Genomic DNA, 19,528 nt, shown 5'->3' with positions numbered 1-19,528 from the left:
TCTCTCTCTCTCTCTCTTGTGGCTGACTTCAGGGTCAATAAGCAACTCTCTCTCTCTCTTGTGGCTGACTTCAGGGCCCCCAAGCAACGCTCTCTCTCTCTCTTGTGACTGACTTCAGGGTCCCCAAGCAACACATTCTCTCTCTCTTGTGGCTGTCTTCAGGGTCCCCAAGCAACATTCTCTCTCTTGCGATTGACTTTCAGGTCCCCAAGCACTAAAAACTCTCTCTCGCTCGTGGCTGACTTCAGGGTCCCCAAGCACCCCATTCTCATTTCAGGCTCGCTACGTGGCAACCCACCCCGTGGTCTATTCTCCCGCAGCCGAGATCCCGTGCTGTTCCTCTCGAGCAGCTAGACGGCTCCCGATACCAGGCATTCGAAATGTACGAAGGAAGCGAAGGCAGCAAGGGCGGCACCCCGCCAGTCCGGAGAACTCGTTAGTTATTAATCAAATGTCAAGATTCTTACTGAAATAAAACCTAGTTATAATCAATTACTAAGTAATTCCCCACGACTTCTACTCTGGGCTGGGTCGGAACTCTCTTTCAGCAAGACGCAAACAAATTCTTGTGACGAACCCTGGCCATCCCTGAGCCACCCGACAACGACAAACCGTCACAAATCCGCTAGAAAAACATTCCGTGAGATTAATGGTGTTTTAGGGGATCGTACTCTGTCACTTCGAACCGCGGAGGATTGGTTTCGACGATTCAGAGCCGGTGAAAACACCATGGATAAGCTAGCTGTCGGAAGACCTGTGACGACGAATACCGATCAAATCATGGAAAACATCGAGCTAGACCGGCATGTGACATCTCGTGACATCGCCGAGGAGATATGAGTTAGTCACCAAACCGTTTTAAACCATCTGCAGAAGGCTGGATACAAAAAAAAAGCTTAATGTTTGGGTGCCGCATGATTTGACGCAAAAAAACCTGTTGGACAGAATTAACACGTACGATATGCTGCTGAAACGGAATGAACTCGACCCATTTTTGAAGCGGATTGTGACTGGCGACGAAAAATGGATCACATACGACAATATCAAGCGAAAACGGTCGTGGTTGAAGGCCGGTGAATCGTTCAAAACAGTGGCCAAGCCGGGATTGACGGCCTGGAAAGTTTTAGTGAGATTGGAAGGGAATCATACACTGTGAGCTGCTCCCATATGGCCAGACGCCTAATTCTACCATCTACTGCAAACAACTGGACCGCTTGAAGCTGCCGATCGACCAGAAGCGACCTTAATTGGCCAACAGGAAGGATGTAGTGTTTGACCAGGACAACGCCAGACCACACACTTCTTTGATGACTCGTCAGAAGCTACGTTAGCTCGAATGGGAGATTTTACCGCATCCACCATATAGCCCGGACATATCACCAAGTGACTACCACCTGTTCCTGTCCATGACGATTTACTTGCCTATGCGTGTGAATGTATACCAATACATGCCCAAAAGACCTTTTGCTTCACTGAACACGGCAAAACGGTCTTGGAACAACCAATACAAAACAGAATAGAAAAAACCGGTTTCGCTCTGAGCGCGAGCGAGCTCTTTCAAGATCCCATAAATCGGTTGCTCTCTGAGTCTTTTCGTAAAGAGTCAGGAAAATACACTTATTTGCCGTCAACGAGAAACGGGCGACAGTTATTTGCGAGCTATGCACAATCTTGAAATAACTCTATGGCAGCAACGCTTATCACACGTAAATACAACTTTAAAATAAAAGGCTACACGTTTCTCAGGAACCGGAATCGTAATCATGGACCGCATGCAGCGGTTCTATAAAATTACAATCAGGAAACAGAAATATTACCATTGACGATGTCTACAGCTTCCGCCTTTGATGGGAAATCTGATGGGAAATTCATTGACTTCTACTCATCGTTTTAAAGCAGAAGAATATAAAAATGTCAATCAAGCGCACAAGGGATCTCGACTTATGATAAATAAATAATATAAATTTGAGCAACAAACTGGACTATAGTTCCCCTGGCAGTCCTATATATCGGCCAGCTGAAACCAAAAAGCTTCCAAATGTAATAGATTTTGCTGTGCCAAGCAGCCCAGAGTTCACATTGAACTATTCCCACAGCTCAGCATCGAAACCGTCATTAATTGCTCTGCTAATGCATGTTACCAACTCCGCTACTTTGAGGAACTATAACCAGCCAGACTATCGAAATTATCAACACTAAAACCAAAAAGAATCCGGTCGGCACTTGATAAATTATTATTCAGCTGCCAAACTGGGCTGTTGAACCACAAAATTTGTCTGTTTCTCTACGTCTCTGAAATTCTCTCAAAGAAGTAAAAAATTATCGCGGTACTCAGCGGAAATCCTTCCAGTGTTACGCTCCCGATCTAGAGCTTTCTTTAAATATTCCTAATGGCGTAGTTAATCGGCGTTACGCTCCTGCCCTCTTTCATGGTTCTTGAGCGTTAAGATGTATTCGCTGATTTCGAATATTATTGAAATCTCCAAAGGGAGCCCAGCAAGGTGTTTTGCCTGAGAGTTTGTCCTTATTCCCCATCCACTTTTATCGCAGACTCCCGCAGTTCGGACTGGTTTTCGTTGGCAAGGTCTTTCGCCCAGTAGAGTTCTACCTACAAGCTACCTTTCTTGCCAGACGAAAGGGCTTCGTAAAATTCGATATAACCACGACCTATAAGCTGTTGGATCTCAGCGTTGTAGCCACAACCTTGTAGGCTCGTAGTCTACATTGTCTATTGTTCAAATGGATAACTTCCCGAGACCCAAAATATGTGTCCGTAGTCTGAAACTTAACTATTGCGGCGGTCGACAAACTGGTTTCGTTTGAAAACGAAACCATTCACCACTCCCGACTGTAATTCTCTCTAATCTCGATTCCCAGCAGCCAATCGTTCTCCTCTGCTTTCATTTCTTTCGACATTTGCAAAAGCAAATCTGCTATCACGTTGTTAGAGCCATTTCGGTGTTGGATATTAAATTAAAAAGGTGCAACTTGAGGCCATTGAAGTCTTTAAGCCAAATTGGAAATTTTATGCTTAAGTGGTCCGAAATCACTCTGAATAGCATCAACTCAATGTAAGATCAGAATTTAACACCGCCAACCCCGCCGTCAATAATTTTTTTTCAGAGTTACTGTATTTTTTCTGGCAGGAATTGAGCTTTTGGGAAAATAATGCTATAAAAGTTAACTGAAAATTTGCCTATCTTCATTTAAAGCAAATCAGGATTCTTTGTGTGAGTGTGTTTCCGTAAACTTTTTTAATGAATGTCTTTTCTGATGGCAGTTCCAAAAAGGATCAGAGCACAAATCGGGGCTGTGTGATGGATATTGGCCTTTTTATCCAATGTCAAATTACGAATACAATCGACTCCTCTCACTAGTTGCCTTCCTTCTTCCGGATCAAAAGGTATTTCCGCTTCTTTACATTATTCGTGCAGGTGCTCCAAAGTGTAGACACTTATCTGCTATACCCATTGTTTGACTGCAATTTCATTTTGCAGTTTTATCCTGCTCGATCCTTCCGAAATATCCTGAATGCGGTCGTAGTCGACTAGTTTATCATAAAAGCGACGCTTTAACGCTGGTTTCATCTCTGCTTAGTCTCTTGGTACAGATTAAGGCCAGTACCATTCCGACGTAGTTTCTATTAGCAGCCGATGAAAGCCTCTCATCAGTTCCGTTCGAGGTATTCCATAGTGACGCTGCAGATATTTCAATGCTATACAAAATTTTCCACGTTCATGCCCCCCATGTTGACTGCAGACCATAGTCTTAATTCTGCGTTGTCCAAGAAGCTACTCCATATTCCGTCTGGTAGTTGAGGTCATCTTGTTCTTTATCTCATCGCGGCAGAAGGTTTTTATATAAACATGCCGCAGGATTACACCCCGGGGGGTATAAATAAACAATTAGTAACTATTTTTTTGATATCCTCTTTGAACTTCTTTTATTTACACTGTCACTGTTTCTACAAACTATGTAAATTTCACTAGCCGTACGTATATAATCTGTACAAAATATTTTTGTCAACCGGCGTTCCTTAGCCATGGCATTATTAAGCCAATGTTGTAGCTGACCCATCCCCTTATCGCTGATAAGGCCAGATGTTAAAATTTGTGACTTAGTCGTCTGCTAATTTCCGCCCCAGACTTTTCCATTTATTTTTTATATTCTATGTATTTTAAAATGAACTATATCACTTATTCTCCCTATATCGCAAACACCCATTTGACAGATCGAAACTCAACTAATTATTAAGTCAAGCTAATAAGGTTCTTGTGTTTAGGGACAGTTACCCTTACTGATAAAAATCTGTACCTTTTCAAGTTTAAAATTCTGTTCGTATTAGTGAACGATCTCCCAAACTATGACACTTATCTATTTTGGACCCATTGACCAGTGCTGCTATTCATATTGGGCGCCATACTATTATAATAGTGCCAGTACCTGCGTGTTATTTTGGCTAAGCCGGCTAGCTCTCTTTCCAGGGCATGAGGCCCGAACTTAGCCCTTACACACATAACAATAAATATATTTAAATTAAAACAGCACAAATTATACATTAAAATTGACTAACTTACCCACTTCACTTACCGATTTTCCGGTTCCCAAGTCAAAAACATTCTTTCTCAATTTAATAACATTTAAAATCAATTTCTGATCTTTTCGCATTTTCCTCTCTGAGCTTTGTTTAGCTTTATGATTGGTTTAATTATTTCTTTTAGTGCACATTACTTCCAAGCCATTTCTATTTAAAGGGACACGCTTCCTTTTTCTCAACTATGAAGCTTTCTTTCTTTTTGTTTTAATCACTCTTACTCCATAAAAAAAATTTGGTTAGCTTAAATCTTAATTAATATATATTCTTAATATAATTTTAATAGTTAGTTAAATGTAAATTGTGTTTTGAAAGAATTATATGTTTTTATTGTAAGACCTTAAAATTGAACGGAGTTGAATTTTCTCAACCAATAGGGTTCGGTAGGCTTTGATTTGCCAGTAGGTACACTAGGCTTTTCAAATGGGTGCACAGGGTTTGACTTGCCTAGGATTAGATCTTTTAACGGGTGAACTGATCTTACGTGCCAGATGGGTGCAATTTGTGCACTTGGTTTCTATATTTGGTGGCCACGATTTATCGCACGGTCTGGCCAATCGCTCAGCCTCTAAGGCTGATCGATCGTCTTTCTCCTTACAGGATACGGCTAGGCAAGCTCAACACGACACTGCTATTCAAAACGCACAGATGTCGGCTTGATTTGCCCTACGCCAACTCCTGGCAAAATGGCATTGGTCAGACTTTGATGAAGATGCCGGCTTGATTTTAACCACGGCAACTCGAGGCAATATGACTTTGATGATTTACACTTTGATATCGCGTCAATTCCTCGAATTCCTTGTTAGAGACGTAGTTATGTGAAGAATATCCGTATCATCTGCCGCGTTATGGTAAAATAATCGAAGACACAAGCTGCCCCAAGAGGCAAGCAGCAGAACTCTAAAAGAACTCAGAACTCTCTGCCGGGTATTACTGTTTAATTTATTAACAGGTGAACACGAAACCGGAAACTTGCCACTGTCACACTCTGGTTTGTTTCATTAAATTTCTAAAATTCAGTTTTTCTAATCGTACACTCCTGACCATTGAAGCCTGCGGTGGATGGGTTTGTCGATATGGATGGATATAATGTCGAGGAACAATAGTACACCCGGATAGACGTTTAAGTACAACTTTTATATTTTGAAATTAGTGGATTTTGAGCCCTTGCCTGCATATTTTGGCCGCAATGGCTTGAAGCCAGAGTTTTAACCTTCGCATTAATATTGCGTGGTGAACTGTGTTCATAGAATAAAACGGCTTGATACCGACCCGGTCGGATGAGTACAATAGTGCAAGGCCTAGATCTCCTTCTACGGAGTGAAATCGGGCATCAAAGGCAACTCCGCCGAACTAGCGACATGATCATTCATTCGCAGTCTTTGAGAAGTCGACTTTATAAGTGAAGGGGGGAGCCTATTTTATCGGATCCAAGAAATCGTTTTTTGGAAATTATTTCATTCGAATGTAAAACTGTTCAAGAATATTGTTTTAAAATTTCAAGTCGATTTCTGAAGTATTTACAAAGTTATGTGATTTTGTACCGAACGGGTCGGGAGACACACGCCTCCACACGCTTCATTATGATAGCCCATTTGATAGATCATTAAATTCTCTTCCAACTGACAAATGTTTTTCCATATTCAATATTTTTCAGTATTTTAAAGTATGCTTTTTGAACGGAAAAAACAATATGAATTTGAAGCGATGAAAAAAAATTCAATTTCGACCTTTTATTTGAAAAGTGTAATTGTCACATAGACTACTATGTCTACTATCATAAAGTTTAAAAAAATTGGGTTTTTGTTTCAGGCCACAATTAAGGACGTTACAGTGTACACAATGGAAAAACTACTTAGGCGAGTCGATATAAATGCGGCATCCGTTTAGACGGGTAAAGTATTCCTTTTGTTTTACAAAAATTGCTTTTTAAATATGTATTAAATTGCCATAAAAATTTCAAAACGTTTTCACTGATTTTACCCGAGAACAAAAATCTTAAAAATTACGCATTTTTCGACCGCGTAAAGGATGTTTCCCCCTTAAGCGACTTTATAAGTTAAGTAAAGCAGTACGGCATATCTTAAAGCGTACAGAAACTGCTGCAACGAAGTGATTGTACGCCAGCACATCAAAAACATGCAGTTTGCGCCGCTAATTCCAAACAGCAACACCCCGCGAGCAACATTACCAGAAAGGATTACTGTGGAAAAATTTCCATTTTATGCTGCCACAGAGCACATAATATATATAAAATTGCGAATTATTAGCCAATGTAGAGAAAAAAATTAAGGGCAAGGGCAGTTTGCACAGGAGTTCACGAGGATCATCAATGATTTTGTGTGTAAAGGAATGAAGCCTAACGAGGTCGTGGTGGAAACGACCGGCTCTTTTTTGACGCTGCGCCCAAAGTTGGAAGACATCACCAAGTTCCAAAAAATAACGAGCATTTGTGTTTGTTCCTGTCTGCGTTCGATACCCTGGAATTCTTTTCCTGCCGTAAGATAACGGCGAAGATATGTTATAAGAGTGGAATAAACATAACTTTTGTGGACGCTTCCGATGTCCCAACTATTATTTTATAAAGTTCTCCCAGCGGGCAGTTGGCCACAGCCTAAATCCGAAGTTTAGCAGGTTTAAGGACGGAGATAAAATTCCAAGGGATTTTGCGTAAGTTGCGCAGACCTTGGTCTTAAATCATTAATTGCTCTTGTAATGCATGTCGAAAAGTTTGGAAAAAAGCCTGCGACGGGCTTGCTTGCTTACCAACTCCGCTACTTTGAGAAACTATAACCAGCCAGACTATCGAAACTATCAACACTAAAACCAAAAAGAATCCGGTCGGCACTTGATAAATTATTATTCAGCTGCCAAACTGAGCTGTTGAACCACAAAATTTGTCTGTTTCTCTACGTCTCTGAAATTCTCTCAAAGAAGTAAAAAATTATCGCGGTACTCCGCGGAAAACCTTCCAGTGTTACGCTCCCGATCTAGCGCTTTCTTTAAATATCCCGTTTAAAGGTTCCTAATGCCGTAGTTAATCGGCGTTACGCTCCTGTCCACTTTCATGGTTCTTGAGCGTTAAGATGTATTCGCTGATTTCGGATATTATTGAAATCTCCAAAGGGAGCCCAGCAAAGTGTTTTGCCTGAAAGTTTGTCCTTCTTGCCCATCCACTTTTATCGCAGAATCTCTCAGTTCGGACTGGTTTCCGTTGGCAAGGTCTTTCGCCCAGTAGGTAGAACTAGGGTGTGCAAGCTACCTTTCTTGCTAGACGAAAGGGCTTCGTAAAATTCGATAGACCCACGACCTATAAGCTGTTGGATCTCAGCGTTGTAGCCACAACCTTGTACCTCTACATTGTCTATTGTCCAAATGGATAACTTCCCGAGACCCAAAATATGTGTCCGTAGTCTGAAACTTAACTATTGCGGCGGTCGACAAACTGGTTTCGTTTGAAAACGAAACCATTCACCACTCCCGACTGTAATTCTCTCTAATCTCGAGTCCCAGCAGCCAATCGTTCTCCTCTTCTTTCATTTCTTCCGACATTTGCAAAAGCAAATCTACTATCACGTTGTTAGAGCCATTTCGGTGTTGGATATCAAATTAAAAAGGTGCAACTTGAGGCCATTGAAGTCTTTAAGCCAAATTGGAAATTTTATGCTTAAGTGGTCCGAAATCACTCTGAATAGCATCAACTCAATGTAAGATCAGAATTTAACACCGCCAACCCCGCCGTCAATAATTTTTTTTCAGTGTTACTGTATTTTTTCTGGCAGGAATTGAGCTTTTGGGAAAATAATGCTATAAAAGTTAACTGAAAATTTGCCTATCTTCTTCATCTCACTAGTTGCCTTCCTTCTTCCGAATCAAAAGGGATTTCCGCTTCTTTACATTATTCGTGCAGGTGCTCCAAAGTGTAGACACTTATCTGCTATACCCATTGTTTGACTGCAATATTATTTTGCAGTTTTAACCAACCTGTCCTGCTCGATCCTTCCGAAATATCCTGAATGCGGTCGTAGTCGACTAGTTTATCATAAAAGCGACGCTTTAAGGCTGGTTTCATCTCTGCTTAGTCTCTTGGTACAGATTAAGGCCAGTACCATTCCGACGTAGTTTTTATTAGCAGCCGATGAAAGTCTCTCATCAGTTCCGTTCGAGGTATTCCATAGTGACGCTGCAGATATTTCAATGCTATACAAAATTTTCCACGTTCATGCCCCCCATGTTGACTGCAGACCATAGTCTTAATTCTGCGTTGTCCAAGAAGCTACTCCATATTCCGTCTGGTAGTTGAGGTCATCTTGTTCTATATCTGATCGCGGCAGAAGGTTTTTATATAAACATGCCGCAGGATTACACCCCGGGGGGTATAAATAAACAATTAGTAACTATTTTTTTGATATCCTCTTTGAAGTTCTTTTATTTACACTGTCACTGTTTATACTAACTATGTAAATTTCACTAGCCGTACGTATATAATCTGTACAAAATATTTTTGTCAACCGGCGTTCCTTAGCCATGGCATTATTAAGCCAATGTTGTAGCTGACCCATCCCCTTATCGCTGATAAGGCCAGATGTTAAAATTTGTGACTTAGTCGTCTGCTAATTTCCGCCCCAGACTTTTCCATTTATTTTTTATATTCAATGTATTTTAAAATGAACTATATCACTTATTCTCCCTATATCGCAAACACCCATTTGACAGATCGAAAATCAACTAATTATTAAGTCAAGCTAATAAGGTTCTTGTGTTTAGGGACAGTTACCCTTACTGATAAAAATCTGTACCTTTTCAAGTTTAAAATTCTGTTCGTATTAGTGAACGATCTCCCAAACTATGACACTTATCTATTTTGGACCCATTGACCAGTGCTGCTATTCATATTGGGCGCCATACTATTATAATAGTGCCAGTACCTGCGTGGTATTTTGGCTAAGCCGGCTAGCTCTCTTTCCTGGGCATGAGTCCCGAACTTAGCCCTTACACACATAACAATAAACATATTTAAATTAAAACAGCACAAATTATACATTAAAATTGACTAACTTACCCACTTCACTTACCGATTTTCCGGTTCCCAAGTCAAAAACATTCTTTCTCAATTTAATAACATTTAAAATCAATTTCTGATTTTTTCGCATTTTCCTCTCTGAGCTTTGTTTAGCTTTATGATTGGTTTAATTATTTCTTTTAGTGCACATTACTTCCAAGCCATTTCTATTTAAAGGGACACGCTTCCTTTTTCTCAACTATGCAGCATTCTTTCTTTTTGTTTTAATCACACTTATTCCATAAAAAATTTTGTTTAGCTTAAATTTTTCGGGTGAACCCACAATATGCAACTTATTCGCTGGGTGGTTGCGCGTTGTCTAGAATTACGCATGTTGATGACCTTGGCGTCCTCCTTAACCCTAAACTTAAGTTTTGTGACCATATTACTTCTATGGTGAATAAAGCCAGGGGAGTACTTGGATTTATTAAAAGGTGGTCAAAGGAATTCGATGATCCCTATGTTACAAAGACTCTGTTTATTTCACTAGTCCGTCCAATCCTGGAGTACTGTTCTGCAGTTTGGAGTCCTCAGTATGGTGTACATATAGACCGGATAGAGTCTGTGCAAAAGAACTTTTTATTATTTGCTCTACGGGGCCTTAACTGGAATGCAAGCCTTATTTTACCATCCTACTCTAGTAGACTTCTCCTAATTAATCTACCATCCTTAGTAAACCGTAGAACGATGCTTGTCACAACTTTTATCTATAAACTTATTCACGGGGATGTGGAGAGTCCCGAGTTACTGGGTCGCCTAAGCTTCTCCGTGCCTAATAGAATTACCAGGAACTATGTTCCTCTTACATTAAATATTTGTAGATCTAACTTTGATATGCATGAACCGTTTAGAGTACTGTGTAACGACTATAATAGACTATACCACATTATTTCTACTACCGACTCTTTGCCAAGCCTAAAATCAATAATTTTATCTTACCTAGCACAAAATTAGTATTAGTATTAGTCTCGTACGTATTTCTAATCTTGTCTGTCCGCTTCTGCATTGTGCTTTTAACTTCTCGCGATCTCGTTTTTACGCCTATTAGGCTCCGCGCGTAACAAGCACTGCTTGGTGTCGTAAGGGCCACTTGTTTGCGCTGATCATAGTGCATCAAGTTCCAAAAGGCAAAAAAAAAAAAAAAATCTTAATTAATATGTATTCTTAATATAATTTTAATAGTTAGTTAAATGTAAATTGTGTTTTGAAAGAATTATATGTTTTTATTGTAAGACCTTAAAATTGAACGGAGTTGAATTTTCTCAACCAATATGGTTCGGTAGGCTTTGATTTGCCAGTAGGTACACTAGGCTTTTCAAATGGGTGCACAGGGTTTGACTTGCCTAGGATTAGATCTTTTAACGGGTGAACTGATCTTACGTGCCAGATGGGTGCAATTTGTGCACTTGGTTTCTATATTTGGTGGCCACGATTTATCGCACGGTCTGGCCAATCGCTCAGCCTCTAAGGCTGATCGATCGTCTTTCTCCTTACAGGATACGGCTAGGCAAGCTCAACACGACACTGCTATTCAAAACGCACAGATGTCGGCTTGATTTGCCCTACGCCAACTCCTGGCAAAATGGCATTGGTCAGACTTTGATGAAGATGCCGGCTTGATTTTAACCACGGCAACTCGAGGCAATATGACTTTGATGATTTACACTTTGATATCGCGTCAATTCCTCGAATTCCTTGTTAGAGACGTAGTTATGTGGAGAATATCCGTATCATCTGCCGCGTTATGGTAAAATAATCGAAGACACAAGCTGCCCCAAGAGGCAAGCAGCAGAACTCTAAAAGAACTCAGAACTCTCTGCCGGGTATTACTGTTTAATTTATTAACAGGTGAACACGAAACCGGAAACTTGCCACTGTCACACTCTGGTTTGTTTCATTAAATTTCTAAAATTCAGTTTTTCTAATCGTACACTCCTGACCATTGAAGCCTGCGGTGGATGGGTTTGTCGATATGGATGGATATAATGTCGAGGAACAATAGTACACCCGGATAGACGTTTAAGTACAACTTTTATATTTTGAAATTAGTGGATTTTGAGCCCTTGCCTGCATATTTTGGCCGCAATGGCTTGAAGCCAGAGTTTTAACCTTCGCATTAATATTGCGTGGTGAACTGTGTTCATAGAATAAAACGGCTTGATACCGACCCGGTCGGATGAGTACAATAGTGCAAGGCCTAGATCTCCTTCTACGGAGTGAAATCGGGCATCAAAGGCAACTCCGCCGAACTAGCGACATGATCATTCATTCGCAGTCTTTGAGAAGTCGACTTTATAAGTGAAGGGGGAGCCTATTTTATCGGATCCAAGAAATCGTTTTTTGGAAATTATTTCATTCGAATGTAAAACTGTTCAAGAATATTGTTTTAAAATTTCAAGTCGATTTCTGAAGTATTTACAAAGTTATGTGATTTTGTACCGAACGGGTCGGGAGACACACGCCTCCACACGCTTCATTATGATAGCCCATTTGATAGATCATTAAATTCTCTTCCAACTGACAAATGTTTTTCCATATTCAATATTTTTCAGTATTTTAAAGTATGTTTTTTGAACGGAAAAAGCAATATGAATTTGAAGCGATGAAAAAAAATTCAATTTCGACCTTTTATTTGAAAAGTGTAATTGTCACATAGACTACTATGTCTACTATCATAAAGTTTCAAAAAATTGGGTTTTTTGTTTCAGGCCACAATTAAGGACGTTACAGTGTACACAATGGAGACACTACTTAGGCGAGTCGATATAAATGCGGCATCCGTTTACACGGGTAAAGTATTCCTTTTGTTTTACAAAAATTGCTTTTTAAATATGTATTAAATTGCCATACAAATTTTACCCGAGAACAAAAATCATAAAAATTACGCATTTTTCGACCGCGTAAAGGATGTTTCCCCCTTAAGCGACTTTATAAGTTAAGTAAAGCAGTACGGCATATCTTAAAGCGTACAGAAACTGCTGCAACGAAGTGATTGCACGCCAGCACATCAAAAACATGCAGTTTGCGCCGCTAATTCCAAACAGCAACACCCCGCGAGCAACATTACCAGAAAGGATTACTGTGGAAAAATTTCCATTTTATGCTGCCACAGAGCACATAACATAACAATCATAAACATGACGCATTTTTCGACCGCGTAAAGGATATTTCCCCCTTAAGCGATTTTATAAGTTAAGTAAAGCAGTACGGCATATCTTAAAGCGTACAGAAACTGCTGCAACGAAGTGATTGCTGCCCAGAGCACATAACATATATAAAATTGCGAATGGTTAGCCAATGTAGAGAAAAAAATTAAGGGCAAGGGCAGTTTGCACAGGAGTTCACGAGGATCATCAATGATTTTGTGTGTAAAGGAATGAAGCCTAACGTGGTCGTGGTGGAAACGACCGGCTCTTTTTTGACGCTGCGCCAAAAGTTGGAAGACATCACCAAGTTCCAAAAAATAACGAGCATTTGTGTTTGTTCCTGTCTGCGTTCGATACCCTGGAATTCATTTGCTGCCGTAAGATAACGGCGAAGATATGTTATAAGAGTGGAATAAACATAACTTTTCTGGGCGCTTAACGCCACTTCCGACGTCCCAACTATTATTTTATAAAGTTCTCCCAGCGGGCAGCGGCAGCGAGCTCGAGATGAAGTAAATGCGGACCAGTACGCCCCTTTGCCGCGTAATGATTTACTCATGAGATTAGAGCACCATAGTTATCCGTAGTTACTGTAGATTACAATAAATCGTCTTTTTAGAGGACCTAGTGGTAATCCTTCACTTTCAATTGTTCCTTGTCCACATTAAGTTCAGAAAGCTCCTCCAATTGATTTAGTTTTCTATTATAGCTAACATCACGATGTGGAGTTTATTTGGAACAAAGAGATTTTGCTGAAAATTCAGTTTTAAATTTTTGTTGTTACAAAAGAAATTCAGGGGTTTTTATTATAGAAATTATTTTTACACCGTCCGTAAACAAAAAAGTCTTCAACAATCAGCAGGAAAGTTGCCCATTATTTAAGTCAGCATCAGCTTTAGTTTGTGTGTACATGTATGAACTTGCGTTTGGGATTTATAACTTTTAACGTTAGATGGGCTGGCATCAGCTCCTGCACGTAGATTCGTTTGATCCCCAAACTCTAATTACCTCTCTGGTTTGACCTCCTTAAAGTAATAACTTGGAATAACTAGGCGGTATTACCAAAGACCAATATAAACTCTAAGATGCGTAACGCCCATACATTGGTTTTGCAATATGCAGCTCGTTTTTTGGTGGCGACGAAAATTCCGCTCTCTCCGCTCGCACAAAGTTGAGAGCGTAAAAATCTAAAAATACCCTGCAGTACCGTTCATCACCTTTTAATCGCTTTTTCATCACCAAAAATTCATCACTGCTGATTAATCGGCGATGAAACTTCATACAAATTAGTGATGAATTTAACATTGGCATGTCCTAGGAGTTAATCAGTGAAAAATTCATCACTCTTTAATCAGTAATTCATCACTCTTTTTTCAGTTTTTCATCACTCTTTAATCAGTAATTCATCACTCTTTGAACAGCGTTTACTGATGAACATGCGATGAACGAGTGATTAAAATGCGATGAAATAGTGATTAACGAGTGATGAATTACTGATTAAAAAGTGATGAATTCATCACATTTTCATCAGTAATTCATCACTCTTTAATCAGTAATTCATCGCTTTTTCATCTCATTTTCATCGCTTTTTCATCGCTTTTTTTTCATCAGTAAAATTCATTCAGTAAATTTTCATATAAATTTCATTTTTTATTTTATTACAATATTTTATTATTATTTCATTTATTTCATTACATATAACTAATTAATTTAACTTAATTCAATCTACATATGTACGTTTTCAGTTGTCCCGGAGGTGTTGAGGATGTTTCGGTTTCCGCGCCCTTTTTTTGACTTCGTACTTTATGTACTGGCTCTTCCTGACCAAGTATATCTGAAATAGAAAAATTATTAAAAAAATAAAAACTTACTGCGTTTTTTGTTTTGCCGCCGGCCAAGTCCAGCTTAGTTTATGCTGGCCCAACAGTTTTATTATAAGCTTCGCCTTAAATAATGAATAAATATATTAACAGTATATGTAGGTACAGTTCAAAATAATTAATAAAATAACACTTACATAAATTTCTGATAAATTTAGTTATAAAATTTCACAAAAATCTCAGCTTCGATCTGTTCTCTCCGTTCTCTCAAATGCAAGTGCACGTAAAAACCGCGAAAACAACTTCAGTTGAAAACAAGGGCGCCGTTAATCCTATTGTTCTTTCCTTTGCCTAATTTGTCTTTACATATTTCGCTTGGCGTCAAAGCAGGGTATATAAAAGCATGTCCGACTATGAAAAATAATCACATAACTTAAATTCACTAAAAAAGGAATGCATACCTTTCAAAACTATCATAATAATTTTATTTTTAAAAAGTATTTCCATAAAATAATATAATTAATAAGAATCAACGACTACAATACAAAAATTAGGCTAATTTATTTTCAAGGGTGTATAAAGGTCGATCTGATTTTATTACATTGTCCTCCACCTCTCAGCTCATTTTATGGGGAGAGAGACAGAGTAAGAGAGGGAGATGGAAATTTTTCTGCGTTGCCTACGATCGGGGACTGAGAGTTTCGGCTCTGCCTGCGTCGCACTCGGCTCTGCCGACTTTGCCTTTGGCTCTGCCGGCGTCACAGTCCGCTGCTGATTAAACAGTGATGAATTTTTGTAGTGATGAATTTCGGAACTGCAGGGTAGAATTGCACGAATAAGGAAGTGCGTATGTGTGCGTATTTGTTCGAGAAGACGATTTTCGTCCAGAAATCATTTCTGGACTAAGAAACTAATTGTGTGTCAAAAGAACTTCTATGATTGAACAGGATGATTATTTAAATTGCATTTATGTACATATATGTATATGGCAATGAAGCTTGATGTAAAACTTTTTTATATACCTTAAAAATTAATATCTGCATATTTAATTCATAGTTTCGTTTTACATATTTAAATTAAAGCTAAAAACAAAACTTTTAAATCAAAACATATAAAACTGCTTTATTAAATTTAAAAAAATTTTAATAAAGTTTAATAGATTTGAATATAATATGATTGTTAAACAAAAACAAAGCGAACTATATTTAAATTGAATATATTTTAATGATATTTAATTAAATATATTTCACTTTATTTTTTAATCCATGGCTAACTTTAAAATGGAAATATTAAATTTAATTTTTATTCGAATGTATTAAACTTTGATTTAATGACTTAAAATATTTTAAGTAAATATGAATAACATCATATCTAATATTATCAATCTGCATTTAAATCTATTCTTATTTAGTCAAGCAGTTTTATTTGTTTTGTGTTAAAAGGTATGTTTTTATACCCTTGCAGAGGGTATTATAATTTCAGTCAAAAGTTTGCAACGCAGTGAAGGAGACATTTCCGACCCTAAAAAGTATATATATTCTTGATCAGCGTCACCAGGAGAGTCGATCTAGCCATGTCCGTCTGTCCGACTGTCCGTCCGTCCGTCCGTTTCTACGCAAACTAGTCCCTCAGTTTTAAAGCTATCTGCTTGAAACTTTCCCAAAAGTTGTCTTTCTATTGCAGGTAGTATATAAGTCGGAACGAGCCAGATCGGGCCACTATATCATATAGCTGCCATAAACCTGAACGATCGGAAATGCCATAACTTTGGTGTTTTTAAAGTTAGGAAATTGAGATTTTCTGTCGGTTTTATTTTTGGCTAACCAGTCTGACGTACCAAATTTCATAAGGATCGGACGACTATATCCTATAGCCGCCATATAACTGATTAATCGGAAAGGCCATAACTTTGGTGTTTTTAAAGTTAGGAAGTTGGGATTTTTTATGAGTATTAAGAATGCATCATATGAATAACCGATCCGATTTTGGAGAATATAATTTACAGAATATTCTGCAAGGGTATATCAACTTCGGCTCCGCCCGAAGTTAGCTTTCCTTTCTTGTTATAATTAATTTAAATATATAAAACGAAACATTTAATTTGATACTTAAATTATTTAATTAATTTAATAGAATATTTAACTTATTAACTATTTTAATTATTTAGTATATTTAATAAAAAAAATAGTTAATATACAAATACATATATAAATATTTATTACTTATTTTTACAGGGTAGGTTTAATTTTCCAAATTTAGCTTCCTTAGGAGTATATTTAAATAAAATACAAGTACATTTTATGTAAGTTATACATTTTTAGAATTTCGTAATTAAAATAAAACTAGCTTTAATGATTTTTTGTCTTTTAAATTTGATTTGAAAAGCGCGCGCCTATGTTTAGAAAGAAAAGCGCGCAAACCTTTTTTGTTTCCCCTTTGGGTTTCTCTTTTTTCTAAATAATTAAAATAGTTAATTTACAAATATTTATATAAATTTAATTTATATTATGATAATAATTTTATATAATGTTATTATAATACGTATAATATAAAAATACCACATATTTTTTAATCCATATATTTAAAATACAATAAATATAAAAATATTCATCCTGTTCAATCGCAAAATTTCTGATGCTCCTAAAAATCGTTCACACGTCGCATGCTGAATACCCTAATGACAATTATTCCAATGTGAAGTCATGTATGAAATAAATTATGTTTTTTTTTATACTTAGATATATTTGGTCATTACTAAAAAATATTATACATTCGAATAATTAGTAAATAAAGTAAATATAAAGGCAATACAAAATAAGTATTTTTAATAATGTTATAAATTTAAAATAAAGAGTATATTTCGACAGCGCGCTGCAGCGGATTTCTTCGCTTGTGAATACACATGTATACATTCGTCGGCTGTCGCAGTATGCGTGCAAAAGAGCGGCTGGTCTTAGAGCGCTCTCTCTCTGGCTTTTGGGCAGAGAGCGAAAAGCCAGCACAAAAAATTCGTGTGCAAAAAAATCGTATGGCGTTACGCATCTTAGAGTTTATATTGGTCTTTGGTATTACCTTACCTTGTGATACATTTAACTTTATTTGCATTATCAGCCTCTGGCCGAACAGTCCCAATTCCTATTGTTGAAATCCTTCTTTGGATTTCGCCGGATTTGCTTTAAAAAATTATAGATGAATTGGCTTTCGACGAATCAATCAGCATCTGGCTAACTACCTTTTCTTCCTGTCCAAGGATCTGTCGGCTCGAATCTGGCTTGCGCACCCACCGTTTTGTTCCTACTCCTGACAGGATACGCTGCCCAAGCTCTACATGACACTGTAGGCCAGGAAGCAAAGGTGCCGGTGGCACGATTTTGGACGGGACTTTCGACTTTCTCCACTGGCAACATACCAAAATTACATTCATTACTTTTCGATTTTTTTTTTTACCATCTGTTAACTTGAAAACAGCCAATTTTTTTCTGGCGAAGCTTAAAATAGGAGCTAACTATACATGAAGATGTTTTAGTCGAAAGACTCGTTGTGGGCATGGCACCGTTCCATAAATTCTATGTTAGTGACGTAGTTATTATCAGATGTGGAAAACATCCGTACCTTTGTTAAAGTGTAATAGTTGAAGTCAAAGAGTGCCTCAATGAGCACGCAGCGGAACTTCTGAAAGACTTGATGTCGGGTGTAACCGTATAATTGTTGTAACCGTTAAACACGATTCAGGAAACTTTGAACCGTCACACTCCGACTGGTTTCTTTAAATTAAATTTTCCATTTGTATAATCGAACACCCTTGGAGAATGAAACTCGAAATGGACGGATTTGGTCTATATTAAGTAGTATCTGGTGGCTCATCATAGCATAGGATATTCCTGTCTTAAAGATTGTGCAAACGGTGCCATTTACGTTTTCAATGCCGCAATCGTTGCTGATTTCAGGTTATTGTTCTGTGCCGTGATCCGTTTTTGACTTGCGCTGCTTGCGGATGCGGGCTGTTTCTGCGTTCTCACTTAGATGTTGTTCTATTCAATTAATGCCTTAAGGGGGTATATACCTTTTTTTGTTGAAAAAAATAGGAAAGTTTGGATTTTTTTATGTATGTAACTATTGTTTTTATTAAATGAATGATTTTATTTTCTGAATGTTTAGATTGTTGACAATGTTTATGCAAAAATTTTTGAAAAAATATTTAATAGTTTTTAAGGTGTGGCTGTTTCCCTTAAACGCCTTTTTTTAAAGAGCCTTGCGGTGATATTTCCCCAGGACGAATGGGTCAACTGATACCGAAAAAATAAAAATATTTCATTAGTTTAAAGTAGTATCCTGTACTTGAACGAACGTTTTTTAAAATTTTTTTTTTTTTGTGCATACGGGAACGTTTAATGCAAAAAATGACGTTTTTGGACACAAAAATTCTTACAAAACTATCTATTTCGGCGAAATAAAAATTTTTACATGAAAAAACGATCGTTCAAGTACTAATAAAATTCATTACGAACATTTAAAAAAAAATTTGAAGAAAATCGGTTCAGTAGTTTTTTGCTAATCCATATCACCGCAAAGTCATTTTTAAAAAAAACCATTTCGAGATATTCGCGTTTAAAGTTTCAAGTTTGGGTTTGGGCGGGGACGAGTCGCGCGGCTAGGAGCGCTCTAACTTTTTTTCTACTGCCCAAATCTCTATGAAAATTTTGGGAAATATTCTCAAAAAGTTGTTCTTTAAGATAAAGCAAAAAAAAAAATTTCGATTTTTTGAAAATGAAAAAGGTATATACCCCCTTAAGGGGTTATCCGGGTATTGAAGCACGAAAAGAAGCCTATTTTCGTGAATTTTTTAAAAGATCTTACGACAATTTCACAAATTTCATTTATTGTACATTAATGTTTATGGTTTGAC

This window comes from Drosophila rhopaloa, unplaced genomic scaffold (assembly GCF_018152115.1).
Source record: "Drosophila rhopaloa isolate 14029-0021.01 unplaced genomic scaffold, ASM1815211v1 contig_158, whole genome shotgun sequence".
Lineage (NCBI taxonomy): Eukaryota > Metazoa > Arthropoda > Insecta > Diptera > Drosophilidae > Drosophila > Drosophila rhopaloa.
Note: the sequence above shows the minus strand (reverse complement) of the source record.